This window comes from Megascapheus bottae, chromosome 26, assembly GCF_031878675.1.
Source record: "Megascapheus bottae isolate mThoBot1 chromosome 26, mThoBot2.hap1, whole genome shotgun sequence".
Lineage (NCBI taxonomy): Eukaryota > Metazoa > Chordata > Mammalia > Rodentia > Geomyidae > Megascapheus > Megascapheus bottae.
In genome coordinates, this window is record NC_143534.1 from 5,982,673 (window position 1) to 6,001,096 (window position 18,424).

General features: G+C 38.2%; 1 pseudogene; it reads left to right on the plus strand.

Annotated features, from left to right (window-relative positions):
* The first annotated feature begins 7,410 nt into the window (after positions 1-7,410).
* On the plus strand, positions 7,411-15,622 carry LOC150045875 (aldo-keto reductase family 1 member C18-like; annotated as a pseudogene).
* The last annotated feature ends 2,802 nt before the right edge of the window (positions 15,623-18,424 follow it).

Genomic DNA, 18,424 nt, shown 5'->3' on the forward strand with positions numbered 1-18,424 from the left:
GAGTAAAATGCAGTATCATCATGAGCTCAAAGAAAATGTCCTACAAAGACAACAAATACATTTCCCCTGGTGGATGAGATTTATCTCCTTTCTGAGACCAGTGATTTTATTTATGTATTTATTTTTTGCCAGTCCTGGGCCTTGAACTCAGGCCTTGAGCACTGTTCTTGGGCTTTCTCAAGGCTAGAGCTCTATCACTGGAGTCACAACACCACTTCCAGCTTTTTCATATGTATGTGGTACTGAGGAATGGAACCCAGGTCTCTATGCATGCTAGGCAAGCACTCTACCACTAGGCCAAACTCCTGGCCCCTAGAGCAGTTATTTTTCAATTGGAACATATCAAAGTATCTGCCTTTCAGAAATAATTGTCACTCATCTTGAAAGTAATGAATAATTTGTTCCCATGATACAAACAAAAGTAATTGGATTAATTTTTTCTTGTAATGTATTCCCTTATACAAAGAAAAGTCAATGGATTAATTTTTTGATTAAAATCCTTACTCACAAACTCCAATGCAACATATAATTCTCACAAAAGTCAACAGTTTATGTAAGAATTAAGAAGTTCACTCTTGACAAGTATCAGCCACAAGGCTAGTAGGAACTGTACAAGAAACTATATATTCTCAGGGAAGACTTGTGGCTGGGACCGTTTAATAAAATGATGAAAACAAACATCACTATTAGTGGGATAACATTCCATGACATGCTTCCTGTTGTGGTAATCTCTGAGAGATGCAATATCCTGAAAAACATTTCTGGCCACAAATGTTGAAGCATAATCTAAAAAAATTCAAGTCTGTTGTAATTAACCAAAACTTGAAACGTAAAAAAAAAAAAAACTCACTGATGCCTTTAATTTCTACTTTATAACCTTAAAATAAATGATCAATGGTAAATGTGATTGCCCAGATTCACCTGTCCAAATACAAAAGGAGTCACATCCTGTGCAAGATGTAGTAGGAACAGGAGCATTGACCAAGGCACACTGTTCTAAACAACTGATTTCTGCAGGCCATGACAACCTTGAATATCATCCACAAAAGAAAAGAAATGAAGTTAATTAAACTTTGTAATAGGTGGTAAAATCTGATAGACTATTTGTTGGGATTCAAAATGGAACTGGTAAATTATTTACTAAGCAACTATTGTAAAGAACTGGGTATAAAAATTGAAAATAAATAATATATTAGTCAAACTTACATTTCATTCTTTTTGAAAGATAAGACTGCATGAATACTCAGTCTTCCCAAAATTTAGACTCTAAGAGAAAATGGTCGCCTCGTTCTTGTCTATAGACACTAGGCCAAATCAGTTTTGACTATTTATATAAGGTTAGAGGGAAACAAAACATGCAAATGACAAAGACAGTGTTAGGAAGAATCTTTAGGGAAACAACTATGTGTTAATTTCAAAAAGTGAAGACAATGCACAGCCTTCTCTTCCAGTCTGGTGGACTCAGCTTCAGCTAAGTGCAAGCACTAAGCAGCATGAATGGAATGGGAAAGGTATATATTCAAAGGGCAGAGCCACAAGGCCTTCCAGGCCCCTCCTCACCCAGGAACCTCAGGCAGAAGACATTACACAGGCCTCTATTTCAGTATTCATCAGAAAAATGTATAATTAGGGTAACCAGCAAGGCTGCAAGGAGAAAGCATGCACAGCATCAACGTTAGGATTGCTCACAAGAAATGACTGTTGAATACCACTTCTCTCTTCTGTAAGCTTTGACGGAATCTCAAGTGCATACCCTACAGGGAACAGGCAGATGGGGTTATCTTCCGCAGAGAAGACTGTGGAACATGTGAGTTCTGCATTTGACATACTGGAATTAAATCAACTTTTAGTTCTTTTTGCTTGCTTGCTTGCTTCCTTTCTTTCTTTCTTATTTATTTAATTATTTATTGCTAGTTCTGAGGCCTGAACTCAGGACCCAGGCACTATCCTTGAGCTTTCTCAAGGCTAGCACTCACTACTTGAGCCACAGCACCAGCTGCCATTTTTTCTGTGATGTGGTACTGAGGATTCAAATCCAGGGCTTCATACATGGTAGGCAAGCAGTTTACTATTATGCCATACTCCCAGCAAACTTTTATTTCTTTTCCTATTTTAAAGCAAAAATTTCTCCCTCTATACGAATAAAGTAAACTAAAAAATGCAAAAATTTCACATACTAAAAAGCCTTTAGAATCAAGTAATCCTAGTTAATTTTTTGCATCAGAAAACTCCAGGAATACGTCACCATATAAGAATAATCATGCGATAATTATAGAGAGGTCACCAAGAAAATTAACATGGAAGAAGGGTATGTATAACACACTATAGAAAAATATGGTACAAGTTTATATGACCATCTCTGTGAAGATACACTGTGAAGGATATGAAACCCAAAACATAGTTTAGCTCTCTAATAGAATGGCTGTGGGGTGATGGGGAAACATTGCAACTTAGCATTGCTCCTTAAAAGAAAACGAAATGAGCTTTTAGGTGAAGAGACTTTATCATACTCTGTTGTCAGATGAAAGGAAGGAGAGAGTAGAATAGGAAAGGAAGGTGTGGAAAGTCTATATAAGACACTGATTCATGTGACAATCAAGCACAGTAACTAAAACATTTTTAGTGACATTCACTGGCTTATTTTATGTCCATTAATGTAAACTACATAGTTCAACCTACTTCACGTGGTGTTTATAAGAATTCATTTTGGGGGTGGAGGGGAAATGGGGACCAAGACATGAGAAAGGGTATCAATGTAGGTGAAGCAATGAACCTTCTATCTGGCGAATATAATGTAACCCTTCTATTAATTACAATAAAAATATATGAAAAAAATTCATTCAGAGTTGGGCTTGGAAGACACCTATATTATTGATGTCACAGGGAATAACCATACATAATTCTTTTTACATTACTGGGATAAATATTAAACTTATTCCTGTTTTTTTCTTTATTCCTGCATAAGCTTTTGCTACTGGGTCTTTACTTACACTGTGCAACTGATATTTCAACTATAAACCTAACAATCACTGAGGGTCCGTTTCTATTCATTTTAATTTTATTTGTTTGTGACACATAGTTTCTGGGGCAAATAAATTCTTAGCCCTACTCTTTTGAGAGTCCTGCATTCCCATGACATGAGATCTGGCTTTTGCTCTATTGTGAACAGCACAATCTCTTACTCCAGTTCCCAGAGGTCTGCCATCCACTGGGATTAGTGGGCTGAGAGGACAAAGGAAGATGTTTTAGACATAACAAACAGTCTTTCTGTGAGGCAGTTTCCAATGTGGGACCAAACAAGATAAGTTACCTTAACTTTCAGTACATTAAAGTAACAGATCTTGATTGTTTTCTGCAGTGAAGGCCAAACTTAAGTCATGCTATGAAATCTTCCAACTCAGAATCACAGCTCCATCACCAGGAGAATAAACAAGGAGTTTCACAGAGGACAGGGCTTTCTCCAGTGATAGTGAGTAATTCATTCATCCTGCCATTCATAGACAGTTCTGTTAGGCCTTCTCCATTTGTTAGTTTTCTATAGTAACAAATCTCCATGTAAGGGACATTACCTTTTCCACTCTGTGGCTGGTAAACCATCTAGTCCTCAAAAAAGCAAGCGTTCAGGGGAATGAATGTTTACATAAAAACACAATGAAAATCAGAGGGAAAACCCAAGGTCTTACCTCTAGATATGATAAGCGCCACATGTGTTCCCTTTTAGCTGCTGCTCTTGCTGCTGCTGCTGCTGCTTCTGCTCCTTCTTCCTCTTCTTCTTCTTCTTCTTCTTCTTCTTCTTCTTCCTCCTCCTCCTCCTCCTCCTCCTCCTCTTCCTCCTCCTCCTCCTCCTGCTTCTTCCTCTTGCTCTTCTCCTTCTCCTTCTCCTCCTCCTCCTCTTCCTCCTCCTCCTCCTTCTTCTTCTTCTTCTTCCTCTTCTTCCTCTTCCTCTCCTTCTCTTTCTTCTTCCTCTCCTTCTCTTTCTTCTTCCTCTCCTTCTCTTTCTTCTTCTTCTTCTTCTTCTTCTTCTTCTTCTTCTTCTTCTTCTTCTTCTTCTTCTTCTTCTTCTTCTTCTTCTTCCTTTCCTCTTCCTCCTGCTACTCTTTCTTCTTATTTTCCTCTTCCTCCCCCTTATGTCTTTTGATAAATGATATCTAGGAGAAGAGTATAGGCACCATGATGGGAATGGATAGTCTAGTCACTGTGGAAATCAATCTGGAGTTTCCTTTTGAAATATAGCTTCTGGTTGAATGCCATTGGGTTATCTGTGAGCCTAGCTACTCAGGAGGCTGAGATCTGAGAATCACAGTTCATAACCATCCCAGGAAGAAAAGTCCATGGGACTCTTATCCCCACTTAAGGAAGAAATAGAGATGTGGCTCAAGCAATAGAGTGCCAGTCTTAAGCAAAGTAGCTAAAGGACAGTACCTAGCCACTGAGTTCCAACCTCAGTACTGGCAACTGCCTACATACTTATGTGTAGCCCAACAATATTGAAAATTCCAACTTAGGAGTTTATTCTACACTTAATTAATGGGTGGATAGAATATGTGTTATATATTTTCAGTGTGATATGAGTCCGCCATAAAAAGTGAAATCTTCTTTGCTGGATATCATGAAGTTAAATCAGCTAGACTCAAAAAGACATGCATGTGTATTTTCCCAAGTCTAAGATCAGTGGGGGGGGCTGTTTTTCTCATAAATATGATTTTAGGAAATAATCTTCATTTATGAAGAGAAACATGAGTTCCATGGGATTTTTTTCTTTTTATTATGATCATTAAGTAGTTGTACAAAGAAGTTGTCGTTTAACAATGCCGTTTATGAATAACATGCATCAATGTCACCCCTTCCACAGTCTCACCCACCCCTTCCTGACCCACTTCTTCCCTCACTCATCTTAATTTTGTAGGATATACAATGAATTTTTAACTGCATTCTCCCACTCATCTTCTCTTGGTTTCGATACTCTTCAATCTATATAAAGATGTTTAATGACAAATCATTTTATTTGTGTTGTAATCCAGTATTTTCCCTCACTCTGTAATCCCAAGTGGCCTTCGAGTTTACCTTGAACTCCAAAATACTGTGAGAAAATAAGATGATTTGTCCTTTTTCAGTTCTTGTTTCTCCTGGAAACATGAATCATGTAAAAAGGGTGGTTCCGTGATTCTATGAAATACAGAAAGAAGGTAAGAGAAGCAGAAAGTGGGGGAGGTAACCATGAAAAGCTGACTCCTTTACCTGAAACTAAGGCTCATCTTGCCTGGAAACTAATGTAAGATTTTTACCAAAACTATCTATGGAAAATTTGGGTCAAATAAAAAGGAAATGAAAAGCAGAGCCATTGGGAAAGGTTGGAGAGAGAATGTCCTGGCTTGTGAGGTGTGGTATATGTAGAGAAAATCATTCTTTGTCCAATCCATTCAAATAGAGACTTGAGCGTACTTCTGGAGATGAGGCAACACCTCCGGAGACCAGGATAAACTATGAAGTTTAATTCTAAACAGACAAAATAATTTCAACTCAAAAAAATGTGAGATGGATCAGAATATACATGTATAGAAATGTCAGAATGAAATTTCCCTCCTATATACTAATTTACAAAGATTAGACCAAATGGTAATGATCAGGAAATGCAACATAGTTAAAAACGTAGTATCATGGCAATGGGTAGTAGAATCTTAATTCTAAATACATAAATAAACAAAGTTGTAACACTAGAAGTTAGAGGGTTGGATCAATGATAGAAATGTTCACTTTTTTCCAGCCATCCACAACAGAGCCTTTCCCTTTTTTTCAGAACAGGGGAAATTAATAGTAGCCATTAATTCCAAAAGATGAAACACCATGTAGCAGAAGTTGTGTTTTTCTGCTCTTTAGCATGCTAACAGATTCCAAAAGCCATATGACAAATAAATCATATAAATAATTTGAATCCTCTGGCTATATGTTACAAAATTATATCATTGCCTGATAACCATTTATCTACCTTTAGAAACATAAGGATTTTCTTTTCACTGCCTTGAGATCATTACTGTACATCAATCAGCACTGAATATTCTCAAGAAATACAAAGAAAGAAGATACAAATTTATATCCTGCCAATAGGAAAGTTTTAAAATTCTACTTTTCCTTTGACTTCACTGTTTATTCTTTATTGGGGATCAAAATTTGAAAAATGCTCACTAGTCTTGAGATAGATAGATAGAGATAGATAGATAGATAGATAGATAGATAGATAGATAGATATCACACATACATATGTATAAGATAAATGATAAAGTGGTTTACTGTAACAACAACATCAGAAAAAAGTAGGTATGGATATTCCTTTTGAATAATTTTAAATGATACCCAAAAGATTCTAAAGAAAAACATTTACTTAAGAGTTTGGAGTTGCTATTCAGAAATTTCCTTAAGAACTCTCTTTCAGGGGTGACAATGCTCAAGATATATTGTTTTCATAAACAGCTTTGTTAAGTGGTAATTTCTTTCTACAAATACTTGATGATAATAATAAAAAGAAGGGGTATCAATGTGAATTAATGCACCCTCTATCTGGCAAATATAACTGTAATCCTTCTATTAATTACAATAAAAAAATTAAAAATAAAATGTACTTATATTAAAAAAAGAAGTAATGAACTCATTACCTTATGAATATAACTGTAACCCCTCTGTATATCACCCTGAAGATAAAATTTTTAAAAATAATAATAATAAAAGAAAATAATTCTTTTGTGTGTGTGTGTGTGTGTGTGTGTGTGTGTGTGTGTGTGTACAGGGTCTGAGCTTAGGGCCTTATGCCTCTTAACCAAGTGTTCGAACCAGTTGTATCTATGTATGAAGATGGTATAAAGACATGCATGGAAAGTGGTTGAATAATAGGGGAAAAGGGAAGCAATAAAGAGGGTGTAGAGGGGTCAGGTAAACAAACTATAACACATACATTTGTGGGTACCCACAGGAGGAGGGAGAGCAAAAGGAGAAAATGAAGGATGATGGATGTGGTAAAAGTGATTTGCATGTGTGCAGGAAGACAGAACAAGGAAACCTACCGAAGTTATTTTAAAAAGCAGGCAAGGAGACCAGGGAAGGTGATAAAGGAAGTGAATTTGGTCAGTCGGCCTGGTATGTATGTAAGGAAATACTACCACCAAAGCTCTGAATATGACCCATGTATTCTTGTTCTTGTTTAAAAGGAGGAGGGGGAGGGATTTGGTGAACTGTTTCCAATTATTTTCTCATATGGACTCTTACTTACCCTTACTCCTCCCACATGCCATCAGATGCTCATTAGTCAGCCAGTTGACTCCAAGTGACTTCCATTTATATGCTGCCTCTAGAGAGGGGACAAAAAACAGAATCTGCTTAGGGCACTGAGAAGGAGACTCACTCCTGAAGTGACCCAGGATGAGTTCCAAGCATCTGCATATACAATTGAATGATGGTCACTTCATTCCGGTTCTGGGCTTTGGCACCTATGCCTCTGAAAAGGTACAACATTCATGTTCACTTGAAGGTCTCAAAGAAGACAGAATGACTAGAAAGCTGACCTGGGTATTCAAGCCACTGCTTTACGGCGTGGCTCTCTGGTGGCTCATTAGTAGTCTCTGTTTAACCACTCATTGGGATCTGATAACATATGAGATACTGATTATTCTGCTCATTGCTCTTTTTTTTCTGTTCCAGTCTATTTCCCAATTAGGTAAGAGGAAAAAAAGAAAACAGTTAATAATTATCTGATAATGATACAGAGCATGTTTTCTTTATTATGGACATTTGTATTACTACCTTAGAGAACTTTCTAGTAGTGTCATTTGATCATTTCTATTGTGATACTTGTTTTGTTGTATTATCCTGAGTTTCATATATGATGTGACTCAACATTTTATGAGATGATTAAATGATAACTACTTTTCACATTCTAGAAACTGTCTCTTTGCTCTATTGATTGTTTCCTTTGGCATTGACAACATTCTTGACTTAATTCATTCTAGTTTGTCTCCTTTCCCATTTGTTTGTTTCCTTGTTCTCTGTGGTTTAGGGAATGTATCTAAAAACGTTGTTGATCCTGAAGTTCTGAATTCATTCACTTATGTTTTCATTTAGCACTTTCATAGTTTCAAATCTTACGTTAAGGTTTGTGATCCGTTTTTTTCGTTTGGTTGTTTTGAGTTTTTTAGAAAGTCCTGCGGCTTGAACTCTGGGCCTGGGCACTGTCCTTGGAGTTTCTCATGGCTAGTACTCTACCACTTGAGCCACAACACCACTTCTGGCTCTTTTCTATGCATGTGGTACTGAGGAATTGAACCTACTGGTTTGTGCATGCTAGACAAGCACTCTACCAGTAGACCATGCTCCCGGCCCCAGATTCAGTATTTTTAAAGCAATTGTGAAGCCACGGGAGATGACTTGGGGGAAAATTGAGGAAGCGAAGGGGAGAACTAAAAGCATAACTGGATCCTAAGCCTTGGTGACTCTTTTTGTGCCTTTACACCTCAGATAATTCAGGACTGGTATCAAGAAAGGATTAGGAGACCTAAAAATCTCATTCACTCTAATTTTACTGAGAAATAGATAGGGTCTTCATTTTTTAACTAAATAGAAAGTGTGTGTTTGATTTATCTTTTTTACTTTTTAAATAAATGCACTGTCAAGTTGTTATCTATATTTGGTATATAAGTTGATAACTTATCGATAATTTCCCTTTAAAAAATGATCTTGGGTGGGCCTGGAGTGTGGCCTAGTGGTAGAGTGCTTGTCTAGCATGTACGAAGCACTGGGTTCGATTTCTCAGTACCACATACTCAGAAAAAGCCAGAAGTGGCACTATAGTTCAAGTGGCAGGGCACTAGTCTTGAGTAAAAAATATCCAAGGACAGTGCCCAGGCCCTGAGTTCAGAACTGGCAAAAAAAAAAAATTCTTTGGTATGAAGGCTGATACCTACTTGAATTTTCCTCTCATAGTATTGATGACTTCTCACATGTAAATCTGCATATTTAAATATATATATATCTTTAGTGTCCATATTTACTCCTGACATGCACATAAAAATAGCGGTGTAGGGAAAGGTTGGCATGCAAACTGCTGTTTTCAAACAAGAGCCACTGATATCTTAGAACTTAATTTCTTGCCATTTTATGGCTACTGTAGATGGTGGAGGAACCCAAACTCACATGCAAGCAGTGGGGTTTATGTGTTCTTGCTTCCTGATCAGAGTCTGGAATTTGAGGATTCGCAAGGCTGTCTATATAACCAGCCATTAGTGAAAGACTTGGGAATTGAGGCTCAGAAAGGCCTTCCTTGAAAACTACATTTATGCCAATGTATTCTCTAAATTCAGTGCTAAAGGATTCCATGTAATTTCACTGTGAAGAAGATTTCTAGGCCATACAGAATATCTGCTAAAAATACTTCCTCCTGTGAAACTTTTCCTGTGTTAATTGTATAATCTCGCTGTCTAAAAACAAAAGAAAAAACCACTGTTGTAAAACTATGCACAGAGCCCCGTGAATTTGATTGTAGCGAAGCACTGATTCTGGAGTGATCATAAGTACTTCTATTCAGTGAGTTCCCTTTTTAAAATTTACTTTACTGTTATTATAAATATGAGGTGAGTGGGATTACATTTAGATGAGTGAGGTACAGGATTTACAGGATTTTCCTTTCCCTTATTATGTGCCAACCCCTCCCCCCTCGTCCCCACGAATGGTATAATTCACTTTCATCACAGTGTGCAATGAGTGCCACTGTTGCACATTTTCACTCTTTTCCCTTTGAGCAAACTGCACATGAAGATAAGACAACAAAATAAAAATAAAAGAAGAATGATTTCTCAGAACTTGAACTGTTCCTTATATGGCCCAAATCTTGTCATTGACACAAGAAAGGCGCATTTCCATCGATTACTTACCCAAGCACAGAATTTGTGCAAGGCATGAGGAAAGGCTAATTGGAATACAGTTCACTGCAAGTATATAAAGTAGCATCAATTATATGTGAAAATCACTACTTTTCATTGTTCCTCTAGGTTCCCGGGAAAATGATTACAGACTACACCAAGTTTGCAATTGATGCTGGGTTTTGACATATTGATTCTGCTTCTTTGTACCAAAATGAAGAGGAGGTAGGGCAGGCCATACAAAGCAAGATTGCAGATGGCACTGTGAAGAGAGAAGACATATTTTCTACTTCAAAGGTATTATACATAGATGTGCATGTGTACATAGTAATGGAGTGAACTATGCTTAATAGAGTGCCTCAAAGGAGATGCAGGATAAAAGAGAGTAAGTTTTCTGTGACCATCAATGTCTAACTGGTCAAAAAATGTCTCAATGTAGGTGAAGAGAAGCCACAAATTTTGATAATTTATTAAACTATCACAACTTCTTTCTCCAACCTCTATAGCTTTGGTCTACTTCTCATCAACCAGAGCTTGTTCAACCTAGCCTGGAAAGATCATTGAAAAGGCTTCAACTAGATTATGTTGACCTCTATCTTATTCATTTCCCAGTGTCTCTAAAGGTAGGCAATTTTTAATATCAATCTAACCTCAGCTGTCAGCCTGACCCTCTTTTAATAAGTGGATGAGTTAAGCTCAATTATGGATGCAAAGCTACAAATCTACTCAAGATGACATCAAATTGGGTAGTCAAGGCCATGGATAGATTGGCATAGTAGGAGAAATCTTCTGAAATACTTTCTGGCCTGTTCTTCATCATGAGAAGTTTGACTAAGTTTTGTCCCATTTTGACTAGGGGCAAATAGAGCCTTAAGAGAGTGCAAGCTCACAGCCATTTGTACTGTATCTTCTCTATCAAAATTCACCTTGAGAAATCCTGATTGGCCATCATTTGCTCACTTGCCTGGCTCTGAAGCTGTCATGATCTCAAAGACCACAGTTGACCACTAATTCATCTTTGATTGTTTAGCCTAAGTCAATACCCTAATTCACAAGGCCATGTAAAACTGATTTTCTTAGTGAAAGATAGGCATTTTTCCAGTGGAAAAAACACAAGGGGATGGAAAGTAAGGCAGTTACTCATAGGTACCCCATGAGGACCTGAGAATGTATTATTTATTAACACACATCATTGAGGTAAGAAATTAGAATAAGCCTATCACCCAAAGACATGCCTTACAAACCCAGATGCAGACGCTTGTACCTCTTTCGTAGGTAAGTCAGCATTCTAGCTGATTTCAGCTCCAGACATAGCCCTGCCTGAGCATATCGCTGTGGGTGGAGAGATGAATCTTGTGAGATAGCTTTCATGGTTCCTTCCATTGCAGCCAGGAGATGAGATTTATCCAAAAGATGAACATGGAAATTTTAAGCTTGACATAGTGGATCTCTGTGCCACATGGGAAGTAAGTAATTGTAATGGAGGTCTTGGGGAAAGTTGAAAGAGTGAGAGTCAGGACAAAACTCCACAGGTAAGAAAAGGAAATGCATTCTGTCTTGTAGAAATTAACTATCTCTATTATGGCAGTTTTGCTTAAAGGATGGAATAGAACATATTATATAATATAATATAGAGAAATGAAGATGGATTGGAGAAAATGATGATAATAATCTTTCTTTTTCCTTTATATAGAATTATCTTTCTTGCTGGGCACTGGTGACTCATGCCTGAAATCCTAGCTACTCAGGTGGCTGAGATCTGAGGATCCTAGCCAGCCCAGACACAAAAGACTGAGACTCTTATCTCCAATTAACTACAAGAAAACCAGAAGTGGGGCTGTGGCTCAAAGTGCTAGAGCCCTAGCCTTGAGCTGAAGAGCTCAGGGACAGCACCAGGCCCAGAGTTTAAGCCCCATGGCCAAGAAAAGAAAAACAAAAGCGAAAACAAGAATTATCTTTCTCATGGAGAGCACAAAAATTCTGTTCATTGCTGGCACTATTGTTTCCTCTAATTCGCTTTCCTGGGTTTTCTCTTGTCCACAACCCATGGCAGTTAGCTTTATTTTCATGTCTGGACAGAGCTGTTTAGAACAATACGATCTTGCATTTATTAAGTTTGATAGCCCACTGCATAAGTCATTCTTTACCACTGTTTTTCCTCCTCAGGCCATGGAGAAGTGTAAGGATGCAGGGCTGGCTAAGTCCATCGGCGTGTCCAACTTTAACCGCAGACAGCTGGAGAGGATCCTGAACATGCCAGGACTCAAGTACAAGCCTGTCTGCAACCAGGTGAGCTGCCACCATCTTCTTTCCTTCCATTTTACATTGCTTTGGTCCCGTGCTATTGCCAGGTATGTCCTCCCCTCAATCATATTTCTTTTGTGGAACAGAAGATAAGAGCATGGAGAACCGTTAACTGTATCTTTGCTTTGTAAAGCAAAACCAAAAAAGGAAAAGGAAAAAAAAAAAAACAAACATTGAGACCAAAGATCTAACTTGCAAATGTATAATATGATAGTTGTAAATTGCTTTGTTGATAACTCCTTTGTACAACTACTTAACTATAATGAAAATATTTTTTAAAGAGCCAGGTTCTGTGGGTCAACCAGTAATCCTAGTTACTTGGGAGTCTCAGATCTGAGGATTGTGGTTCAAAACCAGCCCATGCAGAAAAGTTGATGAAACTCCAATTAACCACTATAAAACAGAAAGTGGTGCTGTTGCTCCAAGTGGCAGAGCACTAACCTTGAGCAGAAGAAGAGCTCAGGGACAGCATCCAGGACCCAAGTTCAAGCCCTGTGAACAAATACATTCATATGTATATATATATATACATATATATATATAGATGCACACACACACACACACACACACACACACACACACACACACACACAAAGAATTTCCAGAAGCAAATACAGTCATGTTTCATTTTACCCAATAGTCACATTTCAAAGAGAAGATATACTTATCCCTACAACATGAAAGATGCAAGAGAGTGGTCAGCAATGTGCTCTAAAGAGCACAAGGTGTATATGAGATATGGCCCTGAAATCATAGGAAGAACAATAAAAACCATGGAATCTTCATGAGCTCAGTGGTGTGGGTTTAAATGGGACTTACATCCTTGAGGCATTTGTCATGTTATCTCTGGTTTCAAGATTTTAGCCCAAAGGCATAACTGTAAAGGGAAAAAAATTAATGGACACTATGAAAGACACCCCCGGTAGAGAAGAAGAACTGCCTATTTATGGTAAGATTGAAGGTAGATGAAGTCTGCATTCAGAAACTAAGCAAAGTAAAGCTGGTCTTCTCTTCTGTCTGATGGCACTTCAGCTGATCTTCTCACCTGCTTCTTGCCATTAGATAGCATTAGATTACTGGTTTAAGAACTTCTATTCTGCACAGTGTTCTATGTTCTGAGTTTCTTTGTCACAAAGAACAAGATTTGTTGGTCAAGAATGTATATACATATGTGTGTATATATAATACATATATTATATAATATACTATTATATAATATTACTACATAATACATATTGTTTATATAATATTACATATAAAATTACTGTAAATATACATATTACTATCATATATATCATATTATAGATGGAGCGGTATTTAATAGGAAGTAATACAGAAACAGATTCCCAAATATTAATATTTGTTCTACACCAGTTTTTGTGATGTGCACATTCAAATCTTTAAAGTGTCCATATTTTCCCACGTATGTCCAAAATGGTTAATTTTTGCTATTCCCTCTAATGGAGGTAATTGCATGGGGCATTATCTGTATGAATGCATGCCTATGTAACAGTTTGTTGCATTGTTGAAATCTAATTGTAGATAAATTTATTCACTACAACAGACTTCACAAAACATCATCTACAAAAGAAATTACTGACTGCCCTTTGAAGTTGCAGTTGCATTGTTAGACCTAAGGAAATGGATAGTTTTTCACTCTTGATATACAGTCCATTATCAGATTCCCCACTGATTTTTCAAAATATCTTTCATACTTCCTCATTTTTAACCTAATTCCAAGAAGCTTACAAGCAGCTTTCTGCCATGTTTCTTAGCCTCCTTCAATAAACAATGATCCCTAATTCCTTTCCTCATGTTTTCCAGAAGGATTTATCCAGTAGTCTACATTGGGGCTTTGACTGAAGGACAAAACTGTGTAAAAGTTCCAGGCCCTGAGCTGGGAAAAAATAATAGTAATCTTTTCTTGATACTTTTTGTGTTACAGTGTCATGCTAATTTACATATTTTTTCAGCTTTTTTAAATATTTATTTTGTGCTTTAATATAGGATTTTATACGTGAATTCTTTTTTATATGATTTTTATTGTAATTAATAGAAGGGTTACATTACATTCACCAGACAGAAGGTGCATTACTTCACAAACATTGATACCCTTTCTCATGTCTTGGTCCCCATTTCCCTCCCCCCACCCCTGCCCCTCATCTTGTTTTCCCCCCTTCCCTATCCTATTTCAAACAACCAGATAAACATATAAATAATATATCAGATAACAAGGTAAAATGCTGTAACAATATGAGATAACCAAGGGACAGCAAAAGAGATGAGAGATAACATAGTACATTAAGGACAACACTCACTCATTATATGGCTTTTGTTTCTCTATCCTGGAGGTCCTTTCATTCAGTGTCATCCTGTATCTTGTCCCTCTAGAGGTAGAATGTCATCCTTACCTGAACCAAAGCAAACTGCTGGATTTCTGCAAGTTGAATGACATCGTTCTGGTTGTCTATGGTGCGCTGGGAACTCAACGATATAAATACGGGTAATAAGAAAATAAGGCTGGGTGCTGGTAGCCTGCAATCCTAGGCATTCAGGGGGTTGAAATTTGATGATTCTGGTGCTAAGCCAACCAAGGCAGAAGAGCCCATGACACCATTATCTCCAAATAACCACTAATATGCTGTAATTGATGCTATGGCCCGAATGGTAAAGCACTAGGCGAATGAAAGGAAGAAACAAAAAAGGAAGGAAGGAAGGAGGAAGGAAAGAAGGAAGGAAGGAAGGAAGGAAGGAAGGAAGGAAGGAAGGAAGGAAGGAAGGAAGGAAGGAAGGAAAGCTCAGGGACAGTGCCCATGCCCTAAGTTCACGCCCCAGGACTGACACTAAAGAAGAAACAGAAAAGGAATGGCACTTGAGGAACAACTGAGGAAATGGCTTCAGTTCCTCCAGACTAGGTCTGGGTCTTCACTGTCAAGGGCCCCCGGGACCAGGCAGGGGGAGCAGACCACACCCACACCGGGGTTGGGGGTCCTAGGGCAACGTTTGAGGAGCTCTGGTGTGAATGGCTGGGCTTGGGAAGCCGCCTGCAAACGCACTGCCCAGCCTCGGCCTCTCCTTCCAGGGTGGACCAAAGCTCCCCAGTTCTCTTGGAAGACCCAGTTCTGGCTGCCATCGCGAAAAAGCACCAGCGAACTCCAGCCTTGATTTCCCTTCGCTACCTGCTGCAGAGAGGACTTGTGGTCCTGGCCAAGAGTTTCAACGAGGAGCGGATCGAAGAGAACATGCAGGTGATGCTCAGGACTCTGCTGGACCCTGGCGCAGCCTCCCTGCTGTGCTTCCCGCAGGCTCTCAGGAGGCACCGTGGGCAGGCTGCGCTCAGTCTGCGCTTCTGCCTCGCCAGGTTGCAGACCTGCTCTTCCTCTGCAACGGCGCTGCTGGAGGCAGCTGGGATTTAGACTCAGCTGTACATCAGCGATGGGTTCTAAACCCTGTACAAGGGTGAATAACTAACTCTTCTAATAGCTACTCTCATATTGTTTGAGTCAGTGTATATTTACAATATATGGGTTTTTCAATCGGCATACGTTTATAGATGTGCAGAATACACACTAGCCATGCATCCATTGTTCCTCTCTCCATCTCCTTTTCCAAACAGTGTTTGATGTGTTTCACTAGCCCATCATATATGTATGTATGCATCTATCTATCTATCTATCTATCTATCTGTCTATCTATCTATCTACCTATCTATTCTGCAAATGAGTGAGAGGATATGATATTTACCTTCTTGAACTTGGTTTATCCAGTTTAGCATGATAAACTCTTAGCACTATCTATTTTCCTACAAATGACATAAATTCATTCTTCCTTATGTCTGTCTGTATGAATAAGTATTCATGCCATATACATTATTTCTTTTCTTTTTAGTCGATTATTTCCAACTGCTCAGGAAATGTAAGCAACAGTTGATAAATGGGGCTACATTACAAAGTTTCTGCACATCAAGGGAAATAATTACCACAATGAAAAGATAATAAATAGAATGGAAGAAAACATTCGCATCTGTTCTACAGATAAAGTGTTCTTATCCATATACAAAGTACTTTAAGAAAAAATTTCAACATCAGGCCAGGCACATAGCCTAGTGATAGAGTGCTCGCCTAGCCTGCAGGAATCCCTGGTTTCAATTCTTCAGTACCACATACTCAGAAAAACCCACAAGTGGCGCTGTGGCTCAAGTGGCAGAGTGCTAGCCTTAAGCAAAAGGTGTCCAAGGACAGTGCCCAGGTTCTGAGTTAAGTCCCAGCACTGGCAAAACAAATGCTACATCAAATGGACAAATATCATATTTTTGATGATTAAACTGGTCAAATTAACACAAGGACATCAGTCAATTCCTTGCCTGAGTCCTCTGAACAGAACAGCATTTATATGTGGAAAGTTCTTGTTTTCATTATGTTCAAAATGATAGTTTTCACATTCCAATTGCTTATTGCTGTATATCCAAGTATATCCATGAAAATTATTCAGTAATCTTACGTATTTCAAAATATGGCTCTGGATTTCTCTAGATCTTCTAATTACATGGGGAAGTAATTTTTAAATCAGGTCAGCTTTGTTTCTTCCTCAGCTTCTTTTGAAATCTCATTTCATCTGCAGTTTTACACATTTTAACAGTTAGGAATTTGTTTTTGTTCTAGCAATTTCTTCATATCTCTAAGTAGTTGTGCAAAAGAGTTTCAATTCACCATGTTAGGAATTTGTTTCTATTTACTTATTTTTACCTGGTATTCGTTGTTTATTTGAGCATTTCATTGATGTCTTTAACAACTTTGAGAAACTTCCCACACACCTAAATATTTGTTCTACACCATTCAGTTAGATTGGTGGCAAATTTCTTGGCTAGGTATATAAATTTTAAAACAAAATCATGTTTATAAAAGTACAAAACATCCAATTTATGACTTAGCAGAAAATAAAATTTTAGCTTTCACCCTAATGGCATGCTTCACAAAAATTGCTCCTAAGAAGAGTTATGAAATCCCTTATTCATTCTTCTTTCTCATTATAGGTTTGAAGGCCACCCTAACTTTCCATTTTCTGATGAATACTGACATGGATCTCTTTATCACAACTTCTGCTAGAGACCTTGAATGAATAGACAGTGATGCTGGAATGTCTCAGATGCTAAAAACTGGGCTCAAGGCCTCCCATCCCCACTGCTTAGCAACTCAGTCCCAGCCTAAAATAGTTCCCTAAGTCAGGAAGCAAAGCCCTAAATGAATGTCACCTACTGAAAAGAAATTTGAAATAATATTTTCCCTCAATTTTGCCAACTCCGATCTGCATGCATTGAGAGTTTTTGTTTCCTTTGCATCTATCACTTCTTCTAAACTCCTCTGTCTAGAAGTCTGCAGGAAGTGGTGAGAGATGACAAACATTCTTCCATCAACATTTCTGTGGTAAGAATGGTAAAGCTCTCTAGCTTTGGAGAAGTAGGAAATGGCAGGGGTTTAATCGATATTTCTGTAGTCCTTCCAAAAATAAGACAACTCACTGCTTGTGGTCTGGAAGGTAAAACTCATGTGAGAATAACCAGTATTCCCAAGTGGACCTCCTATGAGCTCAAGGATCAGAGCTGCAGAGATGGGGACAATGAGGTCTCTTTGTGGGAAGCTTGGCCAGGGAGGAGAGTGGGAAACAAGCCTGGATAGATCATAAGGAGTCAAATGTGAGCGAGCTGGGGAGGAAGTATTGGCAAAGGTATAAGTGTATTCTGCAAATAATAATAATGATAATAATAATAATAATAATAATAATAATAATAATAATAGGAGATTGTGAATTTTTGCCCCAGATCCAGTGTTCTGTGTCAGGTCAGGACCATCAGAAGAGCCCCACCCAGTATTTCGTGAGCAGAGACATGCTGAGCTTCTCCTGGTCAGTCTTTCACATCTGACATCTAATGTCAGCCTGGGTCATTGATCATCTTTTCTGTGTGTGCACAACCCTATAGAGCAGACAGAGTCTTTTCTTACTTCTCAGTGAGCTGAAGAAACACAGACTGATGCATCTCTTTTAACTGCCAGTCAGAGATCAAGAATTCCACCTGCTCCTATCCCTTCTCATGGGAACTAAATGATCCCTATCATCTTTAAAACTTTGACCACAGACTTCCAGTAAGGTTGGTGGGGTTTTTTTAATTTTCATTTTAATGAGTCAAAAGGAAACCATGCAGAGACCATACTCAGTAAGAA